The sequence below is a fragment of the Podarcis melisellensis genome (assembly GCF_964234715.1).
Source record: "Podarcis melisellensis genome assembly, chromosome: 1".
In the NCBI taxonomy this organism is placed as follows: Eukaryota; Metazoa; Chordata; class Lepidosauria; order Squamata; family Lacertidae; genus Podarcis; species Podarcis melisellensis.
Window position 1 is genome coordinate 53,609,706 of NC_138528.1, and position 18,330 is coordinate 53,628,035.

The 18,330-nt window shown below is 41.3% G+C and overlaps 1 protein-coding gene across 4 annotated transcripts in view; it reads left to right on the plus strand.

Moving 5' to 3' along the window:
- The window catches only part of LRRC4C (leucine rich repeat containing 4C), a 611,700-nt gene that overhangs the window by 462,258 nt on the left and 131,112 nt on the right, over positions 1-18,330 (plus strand). For 3 of the 4 annotated variants that reach the window (XM_081891622.1, XM_081891619.1, XM_081891621.1), the window contains one exon: positions 4,482-4,568. The exons of the other annotated variant lie outside the window; for it this stretch is intronic. The gene's annotated coding sequence lies outside the window, so the exon portion shown is untranslated. The remainder of the gene's footprint in view (positions 1-4,481; positions 4,569-18,330) is intronic. 4 annotated transcript variants of the gene reach the window in all.

The window sequence follows — 18,330 nt, forward strand, 5'->3', positions numbered from 1 at the left end:
AAGGTGTAAAGATAGTCCCAACTTGGACTAAGAATACCCCTTAATGGCAGTTGGTGAGGAATATTAGTGGCACTCCTATGTAGCTTGTAGGCTTCTGATAGGTATCTGGTTGGCCGCTATGAGAATAGAATGCTGGATTCAATCAGCCTTTGTGGTCTGAATCAGCAGTCATCAGGGTGTACACTATGACATAAGGCTTCAATTTGGCTCTGAAAGTTGTCAGAGCAAGGTGTCTGCCTTGGAGCTATTTGTGGTCCTGCAGACTGTGTCCAGGGAATGCTTCCTCTCTTATCTTTATTGTCTCCAGATGGCCTTCACCCATTCTCCTACAGTTGTCTAGCTGCTGGTTTCTGCTGCCTGCCAAACTGTGATTCCAACTGGTGCCAGTACATTTTGTCCCATCTCTGCAGGCCTCAAACAACCAAGCAGTAAACTGCTTGTCTAGTAATCTATTTACTGTAACTACTGCAGAAAACGGGAGATATGTAGCCGCTCCAGCAGCATATCTCTATTTCCTCACATCCGGAAACCTAAGAAGGGCTTTTCCTCTTGCTAGAACTCACCGGTTCTGGAGAAGGCTCCTATAGAAGGGTCCCGTACACACAGAGACTTTGCGCCTGCCCATTAGGGGAAATAGGAAGCCTCAAACATATATATTTTTAGGTGTCCTTTTTATGTTGAGATACATAGAGACACCATTGATCCTTTGCTGAAGAGGCTCGCTGATCTTTCAGACAAGTCTAAACTTAATTCTCTCCTCTTAGGCAAAGATCAGAAGATGACCTGGCTGGTAGCCAGATTCTGCACCCAGATTTGTAGGCACAGATCATCCTCTAGAATAAAATAGCTTACTAGGGAAATGCTGAAGTCGCTCTTTGGGGCGCCTCAGGGTCAATTTTTTATGATAGTCCAAATCTCAGTTGTACGGGTGTATTTATATATATATCACTTTTAACTCATGAGCTATTGCTGCAATCTGCTCCGATTGTATATTTTATCTTTATTAATGCTGTTTTTATTGTGTTATGTTATGTGAGCTGGTCTTTGACCGTAATAAATTATCTGTCAACTGCAGAAAACAGAATCCATGACCATAATCACTTACGACACAAATTTCCTTACATTATACATTGCTTGTTGTTGGTGATTCTTGTCGTAATGAATAGGATTTGAGGTCTTTCAATAATGAATGGGATTTGAGGTACTTTGGTGTAGGATCTGAGTGTTCCTTCTCTTCTTTGAAGGCATATATGGGAACAACCTAGCCCCAAAGGACAGAACACATGACATAGCTGTTAATTAATCTGACTACAGACAGAAAGCACAGTGCTTGTAAAAAAAAAATTCATGCAGGTAAGGGGGCATTTAGTATCTGACCTTCTTTCCATCTTTAAATCGCTCCAGGCTCTTTGAATTAAATTTGAATCTTCCAAGACAGTATCAAAGAAAAGGTTCTGCTGCATGTCTGACATGCCAAGTCCTTTTGCTCACCCCCAGTGGTAAAACTACTGAATCACAATCTCATTGTACATGGACTCCCACTTATCCTGGCATGATAGCAGCTTGTTTAGTCAGATATCCTCACAGAATGAGAACTTACCTTGACAGGACTGGTGTCATTAGGGTGATATGGTTTGTGCTGACATTCATTCAGAAACACTCAGGTAGTGTTCAGCATGCGCAGCATGAGACCTATATCTCCCATTGTGTTTTGAATGCATTCAGAAACAGAATAGTGACAAGGATTCCACAGGACCAGCATGTTTCACACTTGGCCAATTCTACCACGGAGTAAAGTGAAGCAATCTGCTTCAGGTGGTGCCATGAGAGAGGATGGATGAATGCAAGGATGGAGTCTTGTTGGCACACCAAGACTTTTCAAAATGTTGGGTTCAGCAGGAAGAAGGCATCTGGGCTCCAATTTTCAACAGTAAAATGTTTTGGTCTTGTACTCACATTATTTGTCAGGTCTTCCTGGCTGCCCTTACCTTCAGCCTGTGTTTTGGGTTCTAAAATGTGATACCCATTCACTATAAGCAGGAAATCTAAAAGTGGCTGTACATCCCCCCACTTGGGGTAAAAATTACAGGTGCGGAAACCCTTCCAGACTGAATTAAGCCTTCCAAATTGCTGACGCAGTGGCTTTTGTGAGAGAACTTTCCTCCATTATCAATAGCAGGGCAATATTTTTTATTAGGCCAGCTAAAACACCAAAATCCATTTTGGTTTCATATTTTTGAGGGGTGGGCTGGGGCCTTGTCTCTTGCTTTTTCTTACCTTAAAAAAGAAGAAGAGGTAGCCGATGTATATATTCTTACTCATGCATCTTTAAACCTTCCTTGTGGTTGTTTGTGTCAATAATGTTTACATATTGAAAAGGAGATAATCTGTGTTTCAGAAGTATGACCTATAGCCAGCACTAAAATATGGGGGTGGGGAAGCTTTCTCTTCCTGTGAAATGAAACGAAATGAAACATTTCACTTAGTAGTACCCGAGATTAAATCACATATATTAGACTACTGAAACCAAACCTATTGCATGAGAAAGTCTGCTTAAACGTTTGATTCTCCAGAGGTTTCCAAGGAAGTCCTTGGTGCCCTGACCTCAGGCACACATTTTTTGTGAGTGGACTAATGAGCCTCTATCATATCAGTAGCAGAGAGAGCAGAGTTAAAAGATGTATTACAAGTTAATTACATATATAGTATGCATGCTTTGCATTATTTTCACTGTGCTGCCTTGTTTCTTGTTTCTTTTCCTTTTCTATAAAAATAAACATTTTTCATTTTATTGGGGAAAATCTCTTTGCCTTCTCCTACACTGCTCAGCAGCTGACTATCAAAGAAGTGCAGCATCTCTTACTCTACACATTGCACCCCCTTGCTGTCAGATGCTATGGCACTTGGTTTGGGTGGAGAAATTGTCAAGGGCATTCTTCCTTTTTACATCTGATCAAGTAACAAACCCATTTTGACAGGGTGAAGTCAACCCAAGTGGATTTCATTGTGTGGGTGGGGTGGTGCAACTGTCTCAACAGTTCTCCAAACAATGATTCATCACATATTTTAAAAAAATTTCCAGAAGTTGTCTGAGCCTAGCCTGTGGTAGTAAATTGACATATGGAGATATTCTGGAATATTCATGTCTCTTTAACCATATGCTGAAGTCAACTCTGGATGAAAAATGAGAATGTAGATTTGGTTTGTGAGAGGCTCGCTGCAAGGCAGAACTCGTAAACAAGTTGCATCTTACAACAACCCGAGCTATTGAAAATTGGAGTGGTGAGGCAGTTTGTTGGGCAAATTGCCGGCCACTGCTATGCATCAAGAAAAAAACACACCAAGAACTCAGGCCAATAAATTTCACTAGTGGAAGTGGTCCCTACTCACAAATCAATGGTCAATAGTAACAAAAACTAATCCATTCAAAAGTATGTATTCTGACAAGGATTACAAACTCAAACTCATAAAGATATGTATAACACAATAATTTGTTACAGAATTAGAGGTAAGAGTTTATGAGTAGAGATAAGTTTATGTTTGTCCGTAGTCAGATTCGGCTTGGAGGTCTTAGTTTCAATCATTGAGCAGAAGTCAGAAACCAGGACAGGGCCCTGTTTCGATGTATTCACCTTCATCAGCTGAACGTATCAAATATTACATGAAAATACATTTAAATTCTAAATTATCATAAACTACAAAACAGTCATAAATTATAAAACAGTATTATATATCATTTATATAACATTTGGTCCCTTACCTAATTTTTAAAGGGTCGTGTAAGTTTGAAAACTTTCAGATAAATATATCCTGTTATTTTCTACATTTCTCAGGGATAACAACTGAAAATAATCAATATTAATAATAATTACATGTGTTGAATCAAATTAAAAACTCTAAGGCAGCAAATAATTATATGATTCCTCACCTACGTGTGGGTAGATCAACGTGTATCTTGTATGTAGGTCCATATTTCTACCACATTGAGCAATGACTGTTTTGCCACTGTTGGCATCTGTCTGTCTTGAGAAACAGTAGAGTGTGCCTCCAGGGGGTAAAGTCAGACTGCTGTGTTAGCAGCACCAAAATGACCTCCTTGGGGCGCAAGCTTGGGCAGTGCATATGCCACTGGCTAGCTTCACCTGGTTTAGTCACCAGCCAAAGCTGTTTCCTGGGGTGTGGCTGCTGTCTCATGCCAACGGCTTCTAGGAACCACAGGTGAGAGCTGAGTGCAGGGTGGGGACCAATGGTGGACAAACTATGGCAGAAGGAGCATGATGTGTTCTCCATCAGTGGTACTGCCACTCCCCCAACACCCCATACACCCTACTACATCATTGCCTCCAACCCACAATTTCTGCCTCGACTAAAATGACATGCCTTCATATAACAGATGTATCTATCTCCCCTGATTTCCATTTAACTACCCAAGACACATACATTTTTGATAATCTGTAATATCCATGTCTCTTTTCCTGCAGGACCAATGTCACCTTCATCACCAGCCGTCATATTTTTTATTGTGCCGACTGTCACTTCAGTGCAAGCATCCAAAATGATTTCTTAAGGTAAGGCTGATCTAAATTTGAAAATAAACCAACAGGGAAGGATATAAAGGTGAGCTCACATTTCCCACATAAAATCTCAGCTCCATTCTCGGGGATATGTGAGGGTGCAACTTTATTTTGATGGTACCCGCATAACTTTTGAGATCTTATTCTCAAAAATCTTCTGGGTGTGGAATATATCTGTGTTCCCTCTTTACAGTTAACGATGGTGATACATGATGATGGCTTTTCTTTCTGTGCAAACATTTTAAACTGGCATTTCTGCATTTTTATTTGGCATCACAACAATTATGTCTTGAAGGTGTATCTGAAAGTTTGTCACATTGAGAAAGAAATGGCAGCATGCACACCATAATGTGAGAAGATGAATTAAGAGAAGATGAATTCTGGGAGAGTAACTGTGTTCATCTGTTGCATACTGAGATAACCTAGTGCTGTAGTCCTGTGCATCTAGGAGCAAGTCCCATTGAACTGGATGGGTCTCATTTCTGAGTACACAACGATGGCACTTTAAAAGTGTTAATACATTTGTTGCGGTATGCTCTATATGTAAGCCAGAACTTTCTTCACTAGATGCATGGAATAAATAGCAAATATCCTATAAACACATTCAACAAAGGGGAAGGAAAATGTTGTGTGTTGTCTGAATAAGTGTTGTTGTTCCTTTCATGAGATCAGTGCATTTATAGATGGACACAACATGAGGCTTCTGGAGTTAGTTGACAGATCTGGCACAGTGTTATCAAGCCTGACTCGGTGACAATGGAGAATAAGAAGACTGGCTAAGGAGCAGGAGACTTTTGTTGTGTTGTTGAGGATGGTAGTGTTGGTGGAGCAAAGATGAACAACAGTTGTGCTTTGTAGGATGAGACAGAGAGAAGAAAGCAAGCCTGGGGAGATGGCATTCTTTGGGTTGGGGGAATTATGTGCAGACTGAGAGGAAAATAACTGTACAGTATCTGAACAATTTGCCTAGGAATGATTTCACTAACACACTAAATTTAAACTGTGATGCGGTTGCATAGGTATCTCTTATTCCTGCCCCCCCGCCCCCACAGCTAAATACCTGAGTTGCCATTACGTTCCTTTGTATGTGATGGTCTAGTAACATTGTGAATAACAAGGAATCATTCAGGTATGCCTAAGGAAATGAAAAATAATAATGGATCATCATGATTGTTCCTGTTCAGTCAGATATTGACAACCACTCCCCTCTCTCACACACATACAGCAGCATGAGAAGCAGCTCCCCATTAAGAGACCCCATGCCATTGTTAAATACATGTGAATATTAAAACCAGATGGATAGGGCCAACTATGAGATCTTTCCAAGCTAATAGACACCTTTTGCCTGTAAACCATGTGCTCTATCACTGGATTACAACTCTTCCTCATCCTGGAGATCCATAGCTGAGAACTGACTTTGTGCCTGCTGTCATATTCATTCCTTGAAAAGCAGCCCACATGCCTACTCTACTGATTTGAGCATGAAGCTATTTATGACAAACCAAGTTGTTTCCCAGGTTTGTGTTGGCACTTGATGAGGATGAAACATGTGCCAAGTATCGCAGTTCAAAAAGGGACACCATTTTTGTTTGTTCACTTTTTTCTTACACGAGAAGAAAGAGAGAAAAGGCTCCCAAATATCTGACATGCTGAGAAAACAGTATTATCCCCCTTCGCTACCCTCATATCAGAGCCTCTGAAAAAAAATTGCCAAATGGAATTTTGTCAGCTCTCCTGAAACTGTTACCACCTTTGGGGCTTAGAAGAAGAGGAAGAAAGTTCAAGCCTAGAGGGTAATTTATTTCAAAATCTATAAGCACCCGAAAATAGAGGACTGAAATGAAAGTGTCTTTAAAACTACTGTGAAACGGCACCAACTTTCATCTGTGAATACTTGAAAAGAATACAGGAAACTGCACCTACAGCATATGTGGAAGAAGAAGTTATTATCTAGTTGTGCCATGAACCTTTTTCTCTTGATAGGGTTCTTCTGTATTTTTGTCAGGTTTCCCCAGACACATATTCACAGAGGTTTTCCCTCCACCTTTCCTCCCATTTCTTTGTCTCTCATTCTGTCTGGTGTAGTTCACACAAACAGCAAATGAAGGGGTAGAACTGCTTGCAGTAGATGCTAGGCAGCATAACTGAATGCTCCTCCATATATATCTATAAGCAAATATATTCTCAGGGTTGTGGGTTTGAGGTCCATGTTGGGCAAAAGATTCCTTCATTGCAGGGGGGTTGGAGTAAATGACCCTTGCAGTCCCTTACACACACACACACACACACACACACACACACACACAAACGTAAAAGGAAATAAAGGGGGAAAGCCCCAGTGAACTCAGCAAGACTTGCTTTTGTGTAGACTTGTATAGGTTGGTGCAGTTCCTTCTTATTCTGCGAGCTGACAACAGTTTATTGAAAGCATTTGAGACCACTTATTGTTGAAATAATAGGCAAGGAAACATCAATATTTCTAAACCAAACCCATAATATGTGCACATGAAAGAACCCTCACTCACACAACCCTGCTTTTGTAGTCTGAAGTAATACAGTTCAGGAATGACTTTAATGATTTCACTGGTTGAAAGTAGTCCTGTCTCTCTTCATGTCACTTTTCTGAGGTGTTCCATTGCCAAAAATCAGGTATTGTCTTTCTAACATATATAAATAACCCTCCATATCTAGTTGTTTACTCATTTGTAGTATGTAGTGTTTCTAGCGGAAGAGTCCTTGTCCTTGGAGAGCGCTGTATCCATTTTCTTCAGTCTGGAGCAAGAACATGCAGCTGTGCATTTAGGTTGTGTGCTGCAAAGTGAATGTAGGATTGCATCCTGAAACTGACTGGCTTGGTTTATATTAAAATTCAGGCTGAAGAGGGAGGAAATAAAGGAATAAAGTGAGTATAAATAAATAGCTGAGATTCCACATTTTCCCAACACCCCCCTTTAAAAAAATACATTCCTAATTCTTTTGCTTTACTTCTTTTCATTGTTTTTTCATGAATTTAATGTTGTGCCTGATATATCACTTCCTCCTTTTTTAATTGACATTTTACTTTTGAAAAATAATTTACCTGAAGGCTTCTAATGAATTATTGGTTTAAAAAAGATTACAGAGATTATGTTGAGGAGTGGAAGAACCATTAGTAGAGGAACTGTAGTATCTGTTGTGCTGCTGTTTTGCTGTTGGATGGGAGCATGTCCTGTTTTACCTCCCATTTGCTGCAGTGGCAAGGAAAAGTAATCAACTATGCCAGCTTTAGGACAGATGTAAAGTCATACCAGTTCCTGGGGAATGTCAGTGTGGGGAAGAGAGGCTTGGGGGCAGAGAGAATGTAGTATTGCCATATTCATTCCCAGTATGTCCCATTTTCTATTGCTTTGACAGTGGCACATGGTCAGTGGGCAGCTATGTGATTGGAGCTTCCCATCAGCTTGTTGGAAGACTGGGGATGTAAGCACCATCCTACTGGCATACTTTCATCTCTGCTTATGGGGCTGTATGTTCCCTGCACTAGTGGAGGTTAGACCATTCATGCAAACAGGTTGCTGCCCCTCCAACCGCTGGCTGCCCTCATCCAGCCTCCACCTCACTGGCTGCTTACTTCCATTCAGGACAGGGAGTGCCCCTGTCTGTTAACTTCCGCATCCACCTTTGTCTCTGTGTTCTTTCAAGAGGGAGCGGGATGGAGACAAAACTAGGCTTAGCTGGTTCTGCCTGTCACCTGCTCTCTGTAAGAACAAAGGAGGCTGTAAATGGCATGAAGGGCTTTGACAGCAAGAACAACAAAACAACTACTGATTTCTTGAGTTGCCACAATAGAGTTTGCTGGTGAGGAGGGGATTGCTACAGAAAGCCGCCATTCACTCTGGATCCACCTAGTGTTGGCCTTTCTGCCTTCGACCCTACCAATCCCAATGAGCACCAGCCACAACTGCACCACACTCAGAAGCCCCTAAGGCATGCATAGGCAAACACAGCCCTCCAGATGTTTTGGGACTACAATTCCCATCATGCCTGACCCCTGGTCCTGTAGCTAGGGATGATGGGAGTTGTAGTCCCAAAACATCTGGAGGGCCGAGTTTGCCTATGCCTGCCCTAAGGCCTTACAGTAAGCATAGGATTGTGCCTTTTAAATGCAATCTTTCAAAATAGTCATGCTATCTCTTTTTTTAACCAAATTCTCACTTTTGTCTTTATTCCATTATAACTTCTGCCTTACTTTTCAAGTTCTTGTTGAGTTCTTCCTGAGTGTCTACTGTGCTTTTACTAGTTTCAGCCATCTTCAAATTCAAGACAACAGATCATTACTTTTTTTTAGAGTGATCATCACTTTTGCATCTCTCTTCTGAACTTTCAACTAAGTTCTATTTTGACTGTATTCCTTCATCCAACCTCTCCAAAACTACTATTTCTGATATCTTTGTGTGTGTTTGTCTTACACACACAAAATGTTCAGTTCTTCCTGGAATAAATTTCCTGGTGCTTGGCACATTTTATTTTTATTTTTGCCTTTCTGTTCTGGAGTCCTCATTTTCTACATTTTTCTTACCACCTCAGTTTAATTTCTGTCAAAGGCAGCAAATGTTGTTAGACTACAGCACTGGTGCAACTCTGGGGGCCTGGACCCCCACAATTTTTTTGTGCCCCACACCACAGGGCTCCAACACAACTTCTAGTTTTCTACCAGAAGCCGAGATGGAGGCCCAACACGAACTCCCTGGCAATGTCCCTGGAGAACTCAAAGGAAAGAGCATTCCATAATCAGGGAGCCACAACTGAAAGGCTTCTTCTTTGTTGCCACATAGCACAATAGCCTCTGGACTTATTTGTCTATGATACTATATCCAAAACAGATCACCCTGCTTTCAAACACAGATACAAAGTGAATCTTGCAGTTCTTGCACTTCTGTATAAAATTTACATTTTGTATGCATCTTTTACATAAAAGACACATTTATATGTGCACCTTTTGAACACCAAGAGTGCACTGTAAAATCCAGAGAAGTGTGAAATCTAACTTGGAGTTGCATTTTGATCTGCAAGTAAGTTCAGGAATGTCTGATGGGGTATGTACATATGTTGCAAAAAACCAGAACAAAGCAAAGAAAAGTATTCCCTTCCCATTCTTAGTGGAGGTTTCCCTAACTGTCTAGGGAAAGTACAACTATATGACTTTATAATATACCACAATGCTGGGTATATGGGTGAACCTGCCTCCTATACAACAGTACTTTTGTATGTCATGTGGTTCAAAGATGACTGCTTTCTCTCCACTTTGCAAAGTATTGGAATACCTCGGTGGTGGAGGAAGGGGGGTGCGGTGGGTGCCCAGGAGTCATCACAAAATGACAAAAATATGTGGTGTTGTTTTGTTTTTTAAAAAATGGGCTCATGAAACTTTTTAGTTCAGTCAACAAACACAACAATATGTGGCTGGTACAGCGGGGCCTGCAGTGTGCCCGAGCTGCGTGTCTCTCCTGGGAGTGACGTGGTGGCTTGGGCACCTGCTGGCTTTGTGCTGCCTGAAATGGCAGTGTGCGGCTTGCATCTGCCCACTGCCTCACCCTCAGCCACCCTAAACCTGAGGGAGAGGCTCCGCACAGAGTGCCCCACCCCCATGGGTGGCTCATCCCGCCCCCAGCTGCAGGACGTGTGTGCCACATCGGGCACTCGAACGGCTAGCTACGCCACTGGAATACCCCTTCAATAGGTAAAGGTAAAGGTACCCCTGCCCGTACGGGCCAGTCATGACTGACTCTAGGGTTGCGCGCTCATCTCGCTCAAGAGGCCGGGAGCCGGCGCCGTCCGAAGACACTTCCGGGTCACGTAGCCAGCGTGACGAAGCTGCGACTGGTGAGCCAGCACCAGTGCAGCACACAGAAACGCCGTTTACCTTCCCACTGGAGAGGTACCTATTTGTCTACCTGCACTTAGGGGTGCTTTCGAACTGCTAGGTGGGCAGGAGCTGGGACCGAACAGCAGGAGCTCACCCTGCCACGGGGATTCAAACCGCCGACCTTACGATCAGCAAGTCCTAGGCACTGAGGTTTTACCCACAGCGCCACCTGCGCCCCCTTCAATAGCTTCATGGTAAAACTTATGGAATATCCTCTGGAGTACTCTGCAAAATTGCCCAAACACCTAAACATTTCTGAACATAGGTTTATTTCTTGGATCAACAAGCCTAGAGTTGGAATCACTGCTTGTTGATTTCTCAAATACTGTATGGCGCTTCCAATGTGTCTGTAGGCTTCCATGAATTGCCCTTCAGGATACATATTTGTTTTTATCATACAGCTTCCTGTATCTACAAACATTATACCCTGTAATCTTGGATTTTTTTTCTTCTAAAAAAGAAAAACAAACAAACTGGCTGCAGTTCATCAAAACAAAAGAAAGTGTGCAACTGTTCTGGAGAGTGTTAGCTAGCAAATGCTGTGAAAGCAGTTTGGTTACCAGAATTTACAAACGTCTCGGGCACTCTGCTAAGGAAACTGTACGCTTGCAGATGGCAAGGAAGACGAGGAAATATATACTGGGAAGAAGCCAGAATCAGAGTTAATAAATTATGTTGTAACCTTTATTTTACATACAGTTACAGCAAACTGAGCTAGAGGTGTTAGAATATGTGTGCGTGTTTTCTGCTCTCCAGTTACCCAATGAATTTGTTTGCCAATCCACGCCACAATTGTGTCTCAGATGCTCACACTTTAGCCTAACCACCTGTCATGAAGCCTGCAGTTTAGCCATATGGTGAGGCTGAGAGTGGTCCCATCATCGGCTATTGTTCCGGTCAGTTCACTGGTCCTTGCCTCCATCGCGCAGGATGGCTCAGAAGAGGCATCCCTCTCCAGTCTAAGTGGAGACACTCCCATGTTAAAAGGGTTACAACGGGGGCACCTGCCTAACTTTAGATCTCCCTTCTCTTCATCTTCTGACCCCATCTCCTACTGGTGAAAAGTAAGCTGTTATCTAAGAACACAAAGTTTCCTACAGGGGAGGTGAAACAGTAACCAACTGAATCCTGGAGTGAACTTGTTATTGTGGTTGGGTTCTGTGGTTTGCTGGCCAGGAGTGCAAGGCATTCACTGATGGCATTGTGGCATATCAATAGCAGTGGACTCTGCCTTTCACCCCTTAATATTTCACCAGCATATGGGCTAGGTTATTGCCTCAATTCAGGCTATTGGGGATCTGAATCTTTGCTCTCCGCAATACCAACACTGCATAAGCTTCAACCACATTTTTCACTCTCAGTCTCTGTTCTTCTACTCTGCCCTCACTCTGAGAAAGGGAATAATCAATAGATTGCTTGCTGTCAGCTGGAAAATTTCAAAATTAACAAAACTTAAATTTTCAAAAGCCGTCTGACAATGCATTGCACTCCTGCGACATATCAAAACATGGATAATCTTTTGTGTGCACCAAAGAGAACACATCAAAACAATTTTCAGACCATCCCTGTAGCTTAGTGAATAGTGAAGATGGCAAGACTGATGAAGGGTGGGGAACATCTTTATTATTATATTAGATTGTTATGCTTCAGCTCAGAGGATACAAGGATAGTAGGAGGAAATGCTTCTGTAGTTTGAAAACTACTTCACACCCTCCACAGTCAGGTGACAGCAAATGTTTATCCATACAATTCCTGCAGCAGGAATATGTTGTGTTGCCATAAAACTTGTGTAGATATGCTGTAGAGCCAAGCAGTATTATCATATTCAATAATGATTTGAATTTTTTTTCCTTTCCTTTTTATTTCCCTTCATTATTCAGAAGATGATAGATGATAGATAGATAGATGATAGATAGATAGATGATAGATAGATAGATGATAGATAGATAGATAGATGATAGATAGATAGATAGATAGATAGATAGATAGATAGATGATAGATTAGATAGATAGATAGATAGATAGATAGATAGATAGATGATAGATAGATAGATGATAGATAGATGATAGATGATAAAAGATAAAAGAGATAAAGATAAAAGAGATAGACAGACAGATATATGATAGATAGATGATATAGTGTGTAGGTGATTCCACTTTATGGCTCGCTCTCTCTCTCTCTCACACACACACACACACACCACACACACACAAACACACTCATATATATGAGAGAAAGAGGGAAGACAGACAGTTGTATAAGAGGCATCTGGTTAAACTACCAGTTGGGTTGTGGGTGTGTTTATGAAGAGATCCATGGAGTCACAGATGTCACAGTTACAGATCTTATTAGGACTGTATTATTAGGGTGTGGGGAGTCCCCCCCCCATGCTATACAGAAACTGTGGTGCACTTTGCTTCCAATCAATGCAATGAATTGCTATGGCATTCTGTTGAATTATCGTAATCCAGCCACTGAGAACTTTTCCTTCATGGGATAAGTGTTGCTTGGTTTATTGCTGTTCCAGGGCATGCAAATCCTTCCTTAGCTACAGTTGTGATAATATTTTATCAGACAATTCATTGCTACTGTTAGATAAACATATTTTTGAAATAAACTCTGGTTATTATTTATATTGATTTGTTCTTCACTTTAAGTTTCAGTTAATAGGAAGATAATTGCAACTGCATTTGTAAAAAAGAAAAAAGAATATAAGTGAATCCAGTGTTGAGCACATTCTGCTGGATTATTATTTTTTTATGATGAATTTTTCATTAAAGTTTTCAACATAAAATACAATAAAAATCACACTAATCTAGAGAAGAAAAATAAAGAAGCAAAAATAAAGAAAAGAAGGAAATGAAGAAGAGAAATAAGAATAAAAGGAAATGGCAAAGGCCTCTGTCAAATATAAATCTTAACCCTTATTTCACACATGGAAGAGTGAACCCTCCCAACTTTCACCTGGGAGCTTTGCCTTTTTCCCCCAGCCTGAGAGATCCTCTTTACCCTGCCTCTTGCACAGGGCCTTCATCTTCAACCCATCACTTCCCAGTCCTTTCACGTTCATCTTTCCCCAAAAAAAGGCCAAAAGAAGCTCTTCAATGTTTATTTTCATTAAATGTCAATCATTGTCCTTCTCTGATCCAGTATGGTGAAGTTTTCTCCAAGGGTAATCCATAATTATTTGTTAGATATTCGTTGCTTTATACCCAATTGCACATATTTCAGTCCCATTTCCTGTTGGCCATGATTCTGTATCCTTGCTTAAAGAAAAAAGAAAAAACATTTTCCCCCATTTCCAAACCAATTTCCAAAATTCCAAAATTCACTATTTGGACCCCAAGCCATTTAGGGCTTTGCATACTTAAATCAATTGATCCCAGCAACTACCCAGTACAGATGGCTGCAGTGTTTTCAACATAGGCATTGTATGGCCTCACCTCACTCCACCTCATGGCAGTGGCATTCTGTGATACCAGAACTTCTGGATCATTTTCAAGAGTAGTCTCTTGGAGAGCACATTGCAATAATACAATTATAAGGTTATCAGAGCATGGATTACTGAGACCAGGATATCTCTATTCAGGAACGGCCACAGCTGGTGAATCAGATGTGAATCACAAAATCCTGTGATGCAGTTCGCCAACCAATTCAATCTAGGGAGTGCATTTTCCCAGTGGCCTAGCATTTTATGTAACACTTAACTTAGCCCTTATTTACAGCACCCATAACACAGAGAGATTTTTGATGACAGGGTGAACCTGGATCTCTGGGGTTTTGTACACACTCCCATTTTCTCTTCATTCAGTGCTCTCCCACAACTGGCTTGTGAAGCTGTGTACATGATGTTAACTACTATCCACATCCCTCCCTGTAGTTTCTGTGTCCAGGGCAGCTGTCTACCAGCTCCATCTGCTACACAGGCTGAGACCCTATCTGCCTGCAGACTCGCCAGAGTGGTGCATGCTCTGGTTATCTCCCACTTGGACTACTGCAATGCACTCTACGTGGGGCTACCTTTGAAAGTGACCCGGAAACTGCAAATAATCCAGAATGCGGCACTGGTGACTGGGAGTGGCCACCGAGACGGTATAACACCAGTCCTGAAAGACCTACATTGGCTCCCAGTACTTTTCCGAGCACAGTTCAAAGTGTTGGTGATGACCTTTAAAGCCCTAAACGGCCTCGGCCCAGAATACATGAAGAAGCATCTCCACCCCCATCATTCAGCCCGGACACTGAGGTCCAACTCTGATGGCCTTCTGGTGGTTTCCTCACTGCGAGAACTGAGGTTACAGGGAACCAGGCAGAGGGCCTTCTCAGTAGTGGCACCCGCCCTATGGAATGCCCTCCCACCAGATGTCAAGGAGATAAACAACTATTTGACTTTTAGAAGACATCTGAAGGCAGCCCTGTTTAGGGAAGTTTTTAATGTTTGATGTTTTATTGTGTTTTAATATTCTTTTGGAAGCTGCCCAGAGTGAGCAGGGTATAAGTAAATAATAATAATGATGATGATGATGATGATGATGATGATGATGATGATGAAGAATAAATACTGCATTTGGAGGCAGTTCCCCCCAAATGAGCTCCAATCCATTTTGTAAATGTTAACCATATATGAAGACCTCTATGCTCCCTCTCTGCCCCGGTGTAAACAGACAGCAGACAATCCAATCATACTGGTGTGTACAACGACAAATGGATGTGATTTGAAACAAGCAAAATAAATAATCCCAACCTCAGTGTGTTTTAAGATGCTAATGTGAGCACAGCCATGGTTACTTCCCACAGCAGTGGCCTTGAAGGAAGAAATTAGGGCAGAATAATTTAGGAGAGGATCACTATCCAAATATCTATACAGTACCAGCATGACATGAAGTGAGACAACGGTAATTTTACTCTTTCAATCACCAGCTATATTCCTTTTCATTATTAAAAAATAAAGCAACTAGTAAGGAACACTGCATAAATGTGATATTCCCCATATATGACTGGTGAGATTATTCCCATGTAGAGGGGGAATGTGACCATTGTCATATATGAAGAATGAACTTGGAATGTAACATTCACAGCTTCTTATTGTTCTCCACTGTGAGATGCTCCATCAACCACAGTTTCAAAAGATACACAGATGCCACTAGCTTCTTTTCCAACGATCATCAGACATTTCAATGAAGCAATCTGCCTCCTCTTGAAAAGAATGCATGTAAAATGCAGGCATCTTCTATCACAAATTGTTGCTCTTGATTGAGTCTTGCGCTGTTAACCCAGCTGGACGGCTGCAAAAGCAAACAAACAGAAAAAGGCTCTGTGGGGATTGGAATCAAGTTAACAAGGAGCATCTGCAGCATTTTAATATTTTCCTTCCCAGGAAATAGTTCTCTGTTCCTAACCAGACGAAACCTGAAATGGGGGCTTGATAGCTTAATTCAAGGTTAGATGAAATACAAGTCACATGCAACTTCCCAGGCACTTCTGCACAGAGCTCTGGAACTAGCAAATTTATTCTAAAATGAACTTCTCATCCTCATTATTCTACATTCATTTGGGAAACCATGATCCAGAGAAGGGAAAGGGAAGGAGAATTTTGCACAAACACTGCCACAATCACATGATAACGTAATTGATTGGAGCTAGAGAGTGGAAGCTTTTCATGGAGCAGAGCATTTGTTAGGAAGAAGCTACTTATAGAGCTTAGCAGGCACAAATCGGGACCGGGGAGACGAATCCTTTAACTGAGCTTATCAGTTGTAAAGTCAGGTATATATATGGAGAGAGGGAGAGAGGAAGTCACTGAGAGTTATTGGAAAGGGCAAGTTTCTGTCCTACAGCAGCTGTCGTGGGCATGGAGACCCATTGCTAGACTTGCTTGGTTCCTTCCCGAAAAGCTATCCAGTAAGACTGATCCTTGGCAATAAGTTTCTGTCATGTTCTAAAGGCAGAATTCCATGCAAACACCCTTTGTGGTGTTTTCTTCCATTCCCAGTTCCTCAACTCATTCTCTAATTGTTCGAGAAGTTGACATCGGCCATATGAGGACTGGCACTTACTTACAGTTTTCATAGGCCAATAATGTATAATAAAAGCTGAAGCCCTCTGGTTCATGGAAGATTTCCACAATGTGTGTGAGTTCTGAACATTTGCCCATCCCTAGTGCAGCTTCCTAGGAAAGTAGCTCCTTTACTTGCCTCTTGTCTTGAGGGAAGAAAAAATAGGATACAACCTGGGTGGCCCAGATCCAAAATCCTTTGATTTGATGGGCAAAACCTCCTAGTGACACTATATGATACAATGGAAGTATTTGGCAAGTTTAACATCAGAATGCTTTATATGACAATTATCTGCTACATTCCAGCAGTTGGAGACCCCCCAAGTTGTTTCCTTCTTCCCAAGGCTTCTAGGAAGAAAAACCAGACAAATAAACCATAGATTTTACCTGCAGTAAACTAGGGGTTCCCAGACTGCAGTATGTCTGTAAACATGTAATAAAAGTCATACAGCTCCTAACGCAGTATGTTATGGTAGCTGTAGCAGGCAGCAATTTTCAAATTGCCTAGAAGAGGAAAAGTTTGGGAAGTTCTGACCTAAGTAATAGTAACTCCCCGCACCCCGTTGTTTTGCCAAATGCAAGATGGGTCTTTTAAAGTTAGATTCAGAAGCAATACAAATGCAAGTGGGTGAGAAGATTAAAGATTTTATTCCCAAATAGCAAGCAAAATATACATTACAAAGCAGCGCTTCAATCTGCCACTGAGAAGCACTGTGGCCACTGCTGAGCTTCTGACTGACATGCCCCCAAACCAGATATTTTATAGACCTGTGTCCTGTTGGGCTAATACAGGCTCAACCAGAGCTACTTTACATCAAAAGACAAAAATGCCAGGCTATACATAAAAGGCTTTGCTGACCAGTGTCATCAAAGACCTTTTCACAAGGGATATTGAAAGTAATGAAACACAGATAGGAGAGTTACGAAGAGGCCAAAGAAGGAAAGGTTGACCATGTCAGATCATTATCACCTCGAAATTACAATAATCCTCCACAATAATTATCCCATACATCCGTATACCACCAGTATTAACATTTCCTTGATTACTTGTGAGGAAGCCATGGCACTTAAATCAAATTCAGTTTTAAATGTGGATTTTCCCCATGGGGGGGGGACTATAATATTTGAATCACTTTATAAATCTGTGACCAAGGGCTGTGTGTGATGACCACGAGATTGAAATCATGCCCAAGTTTCACACTTTGTAAAAATGACTCAGCTCAGAGCATTCAGAGGCAGCTTGACTGGACTCAGAGGTCTGAGACTGCTTCATTCCACCCAACCCATTCACTACAGAGAAATAAAAAAAAATATGGCTATAACTTCACTTCTTTTTGACAGAAGTGGATGAAAGTTTCAGCTAAATTGGTTGTCTAAGTGGAGAAAGCCTGCCAAATTACAGGCAAATAGGTTTTTGCATGTGTGTGCTGGACACTTCTAAAATGTTTATTTCCAAAACGAAATGGCTATTTGGGGGCAGAATTGGATGAGTATTGCCAAAGTTCAAGATAAATGCTACAGTTTTCTCCCCACTTGTGATTCCCAGCAACTTTCTTTTTTTAAAGGGAGTCACAGCTTTTAGGAGTCTCATTTAAATCTCAAATTGTAGCTACAGCACAGCTCTGAATACAGTCTAATATTCCTTTTAACTTTGCCAAAAATATACATTTTAGGAACCCTTAATATTGCTGCAATTTACTTTAGAGTGTGAATTTCTAACTAGTTCTGGAATATATACACTGAAAAATAGAGATAATATAGTCAATGAAATAGATATGATTAAACACATATCAGA